This window comes from Morone saxatilis, unplaced genomic scaffold (assembly GCF_004916995.1).
Source record: "Morone saxatilis isolate NCDOM2014 unplaced genomic scaffold, NCSU_SB_2.0 Contig1, whole genome shotgun sequence".
Classification (NCBI taxonomy): domain Eukaryota; kingdom Metazoa; phylum Chordata; class Actinopteri; family Moronidae; genus Morone; species Morone saxatilis.
The window spans coordinates 4180522-4186007 of record NW_023339651.1 but is presented as its reverse complement, the minus strand read 5'-3'; the positions used below and the strand labels follow the sequence as shown (position 1 = coordinate 4186007).

The 5486-nt window shown below is 36.9% G+C and overlaps 1 pseudogene; it reads right to left on the bottom strand.

The window, feature by feature from the left end:
- Window positions 1-5195: 5195 nt before the first annotated feature.
- The window catches only part of LOC118332525, a 3572-nt pseudogene continuing 3281 nt past the window's right edge, over window positions 5196-5486 (bottom strand).

Sequence of the window (5486 nt, the reverse complement as noted above, 5' to 3'; positions counted from 1 at the left end):
ACTATATAAAGTCTATTTATTTATCTATTTATTCATGTATTTATTTATCTAATTATTAAGTTTTTATTTTTTTAATTAGCATTGAACAAAATTGTATGTACTTTTATATTTTTCTATATTATTTATAGACAATAAAAATTCTTCCAGCAAATAGAAATGTGTGGGTGGGTCTTTTTTACATACAAAAAGCATGCAGATTTTCTTTTTAATGAGTCAGATCAAACAACATACAGGAAAATGTGAGGCTTCATTCAGATATTTACAGTAATACCTGATGTCTGATGATCATGTACAGTTCTTAAACCTATTGAAGGTACAAGACAGAAATGACTGAAATTGTCCAGAGAATAAAAACTGAACAGTAACACGAGTTTACAAGTCCAGGACTCTGTTGAAAATGAGACCCTGTGTCTCAGTGAGAGATTACGTACCTAAAATAAAGTTAGATAAAAAATGTAATTCCCTGTTGTTTCACAGATAATAATGCTCTTTTGCTGTGGCAGAAATAGACAACAAAATGCCGGAGTGTCCTATAATCGACTAAGCCATTAGTAGCTGGAAAGAGTCTTAGTCGACCCACATTTTTAGTCAGATAGTCGCTGAAAAAACCATCAAACTCTGTTCGGTAGCTGCTTCTTGTCACCAGGACAAAAATATTAGAGAATTGTTGCAACACTTATACCACAGTACTAGCTGCCATTAGCTACTTAGCTACTAACTCTTTCCCTGACCGGGGGGCCAGGTTTGTTTAAACTACTAGCACAGGAGCTAACATAGGAGAATGAGCACCAGAACCGGAACCGGGTGAGCATGCAACAGAACCAGGTTCACAGCGTCTGTGACCAATGGAGGCCAGGTGATTTACAGCACCTCCGACCAGGACTCTGACTCCAGGGAAGACGATGACGAAGTGGGTTCAGGCAGGGACAGCAGTTAATTTGTAAGTTACTGTTAGTGTTCCTCATAATCTATTATATTGATAAGTTATTTATTCTGTGTTTCAACAAGAAAAATTTTTAAGTTGTTGAAATAAATTGACTAAATGTTCAGTCTCCTTGTTGGTTGTCCTAGTATTTTCAGAACCTTTGGAGCAATGGCCGTTTGTTTTTGGAATCATGGGCTGTAGGGGAAATGGGCTTTCTGTATAAAGGGACATTTTTTGGACAATTGGGGTTTCAGAAAAGCAATGGGCTGTCGGAACAATGGCTAAACAAAGTACTACTGGATAAATAAAAATGATTGACCAGAAGATGGCACTATATTAAAAACCAGTGGATCACCAGAGTTGTTCAGATACATCCTCTGGAAGCCATTATGGTGGTATATAAGATGGTGAGCATATGAGACTAATAGGTCTGTTGAAATGTTTCAGAGAAGTCGAGTCCCAGGTTTTATTTTCGTATTGTAGCTTTTAGTGTATTTATTTTTGAAATCGGGTCCCTGCCTAATTATGCAGAATGGAAGAATATAGAGTATGACCTCACAGCCATGTGACTTTAATTGGAGTGGAATTCACTTTAATTTGCTTAATTGGTATTAGTGTAACAAAGAGAATATTGCCTAATAATAATAATAATAATAATAATAATAATAATACATTTTATTCATAAAGCGCTTTTCTAGGAACTCAAAGACACTTCACATAAGGTAAAAAAGAAAAAAAGAAAGGTAATAAAAACAACACACCAAAAAAATATAGATATAAAAGCATTAAGAAATTATAGAGTAAAAAAAGAAGAAAAGAATCAAGATGAAAGAAAAAATGTTCTATTTTATGACATCAGGTTCTAGAATCATTCTTCATCAGCAGGTAAGGTGACAAACACGAAGAGAAAACTCTACAAACGTATTGATGAAACACATAGAGCGTACTACGACGGACAATTGTAAAACACAGAGAGCGAAAGAGAAAACAATGTGGAATTCACACAAAAACCAGCAAGGATCATCCTCTAAAACCTTGAGCAGGAGATCAGGTAAGGCAGACCTTCTCACTGAATTTGGTGTGGACCCCATCACAGATAAACACCAGTGGCGGAAAAGTAAATCAAATCACATCAAAGTTTTTGTACTCCAAAATACTGAAATAGTACCACTGAAAAATGGTGGAGTCTGCATGTTGCACACTGTATTTTTGATGCCACCACTGGGGGGCAGCAGGGTGTTCAGATTCTATAAATATGGCTTTAAAGATCTATGTGAAAATGTAGGATGTGTGATTTTAAAATTCCTGACTTGATTAAGCATGGGACAATATTAAAATTTCATGTCACCATTATCCTGGCCAAAAGAATTTACAATATTATCCTGATAATCATCAAAACATACTGTATTCACTTACATTTTTTTGTTAAGGAACTGATTTTTTTTTATTGCATCACAGATCACCTGACCTTCCTGTTGTTGTTATGAATCCATAGTATTTGGTTTAATTTTTTCTTGTGGGGGACACAGTGGGAAAGTCAAACCTTCAGATGTGGTGACAGGCACTTGTAGACATTCAAAATGAATCAAGAAATCAATATAGGACTGTACATCAGCAGCTAGATATCTTTGTGAAGTCACTCATATGTTTTTTTCATCATAACGATAAATCGTATATTGTCCCATCCCTAGTCTTCATATATATTGTACATAAGTTATCCTATCAAATAAACTTCATTGTTGCTGTTACTGATAGGGAATATTTTGGATAAAGGCTTTGTTTGACTACAGTATTTGGCTGTTTGGACAATGAATCTAAAATTTTTCGTGGTTGTTTCCACATTATTTTTCAGTCATTTCCCAGTTTTTGGGCAACCTTTTGCTGTTGATGATGACCCTGATGAGACAACTACAGACTTTGAAGACAGAGCTTGGACAGTTGCTGCCTCCAGTGATAGAGCTCGGACCACTACTCTCTACGACGACGGAGCTTGGACCACTTCTGTCACTGACGATGGAGCTTGGACCACTGCCGGCTTTAACAATGGAGCTCGGACCGCTGATAAAGATCCAAGTGGAGTTCGAGACGGACTTGGCTGTGGCGATGGAGCTTGGACCAGTGCTGATGGTGAAGTTGGAGATTTCACTACAGCTCACAATGAACACAGAGTTTGGGCTGCCGATGAACTCTGAGTTTCTGCAGCTACAGTGTGTGATGACAGAGCTACACACTACTACAAAGTTTGAGGCCTGAGCTGGAACCACTGTTAGCTGGGATAACAGAGTTTGGACCAGTGCTCTTTTTGACACCAGAGTTAAAAGAAGCTCCACAGTTTGGGCCTATGCTGTTAACTGTGATGACAGAGCTTATGAAAATGCACATGTTGAGCACCAGAGCTAAAAGAAGCTCCACTGCTGTATGTGACAGCAGAGCATGGACCACCTCTGACTGTGATCTACGAGCCTGAGAAAAATGATGAGGACTGAAAATCGTGTTCCTGTATGATGCCCATTAATCCAGAGGAAGAATTGTCAGCCAGGACATAGAGGAACGAAGAAAAAACGGAGCTTGGACAACACAGCCTTCCCCTCTTACCCTCTCTTACCCCCTTCTGCCCCTCTCTCTTACCCCCTCCTACCCCTCTCTCTTACCCCCTTCTACCCCCCTCTCTCCCTCTCTCTCTCTCTCTAAACCCAACCGGTAGAAGCAGACGGCCGCCCACCTTAAGCCTGGCTCTGCCCGAGGTTTCTGCTTCTTAAAAAGAAGTTTTTCATTGCCACTGTTGCCAAGTGCTTGCTCATGGTGGGAATTGTTGGGTAAATAATTTCATAAGGAAAACAGACCTGCGATCGATATGAAAAATGTCCTTCATAGGCCTATAGATTGCACTATTTGCTGTACTGTAGGCTATATGATTGTGTATGTGACTGTATGTAACCAGATTTAAATTTCTATACAAGATACAAGAAGAATTTATTTTTAATCATGACACAACTGAGATTTTAAATATCTAGAATTGGCTCTACCAGGTGAGCATCTTGATAGCTCACCTGGTAGAGCCACTCTTAGTTAACGCTATTAATTAAAGGCAATAAAAGCTTAATAAAGTATTTTAAAAAAGATAAGATTTGTGCTTGGTTTAAATTCTCTGACAATTTAATATCAGTACTATCTTATACCTTGACTAGGTGTGAGTACTGTACATGATCATCAGGCATCGTATTACTGTAGAAATCTGAAATAGGCCTCACATGTTCCTGTGTGTTGTTGGATTGGACTCTTTAAAAAGAAATTCTGCTTCCCCTTTGTTTAGGTAACAATAATAAAACCAATAAACATATTTCTACTAAGTGGAAGAATGTTACAACTCGCCATCATTACATAACATAATCATAATCAAATAGAAGTTGCCACAAACATTTTTTTTCTTTTTTGGGATAAACAATAAAAACATAAAATTAAATAAAAAAATGTCAAAACTACTCAAAACTAAAACAATCAAAAGATGTATATAAGGCAAAATAAGAAGCAGTCCAGCTCAGATAGGGGCCGTGGGATCAGTGCTTCTTCCCTCATAAATCTAAACCTAATTACAAAAAGTAAAAACCCTGAAAACTCAGCGGCTCAGAGAGATGAGACAAACGTGCAGCAATATTTTTGTAATATTGACAAAGAGAAGGTTGACATCCTCTTAGATTTTGAAGAATGTTCTTCAAAATCTAAGAGGATGTCAACCTTCTATTTGTCAGGGCCACAGACAAACCCCCGGCACGGACTGCTCCCACAGACCTTTCCCTGTTACAGGCACAGTGGCAGCTTCACCTAAACGGGACTCAACCTCTGTTAACATGTTAACATGACACACACGATTTCACCATCAGCGATTTGGAGTGGCTACGAGTCTCTACCAACAACTTTTTACTGGACCAAATAAGGCCAACTATGGCGAGCATGCAAACTAGACCCAGTTCTACAGAAACATAAATTTGTTGTTCATCAGAGCTTGAGCGAAGATTGTTTCATTATGTCGAAGAATCTGTATGCCTTTCGTTTATGTACCAGGAGAGAAAAAAATAAAAACACGTCCATTTGCTGGAGAAAGTCTTATTTTTATTGGCTTAAGCAGGTATGAATAATACTCACTGTGTAGAAATTTAATAAAAATACAAACAACTCAATTCAATAAATACATGAATAAATAGATAAATAAATAAATAGATTTCATGTAATAAATAAACACATTGTTAATGCGACGGACAGATAACAGCTTTTAGTTGGTGGTGAGTAGAGATGAAACCAGCTGGTCTGCTCTCATTTTGTTTAATGCATATAAAAAAATAAATAGGCAATCAAAACTTAATAATTAGATAAATAAATACATGAATAAATAGATAAATAAATAAATAAATAGACTTCATGTAGTTGTGTACTTCATACTGACTGTGTAAAATATCAAGTAATCGACTGAAATACAAACAACTTAATTCAATAAATAGATAAAACAAATTAATAGACTTCATGTAATAAAATAAATGATTCTGACAGACAGATAACAGCTTTT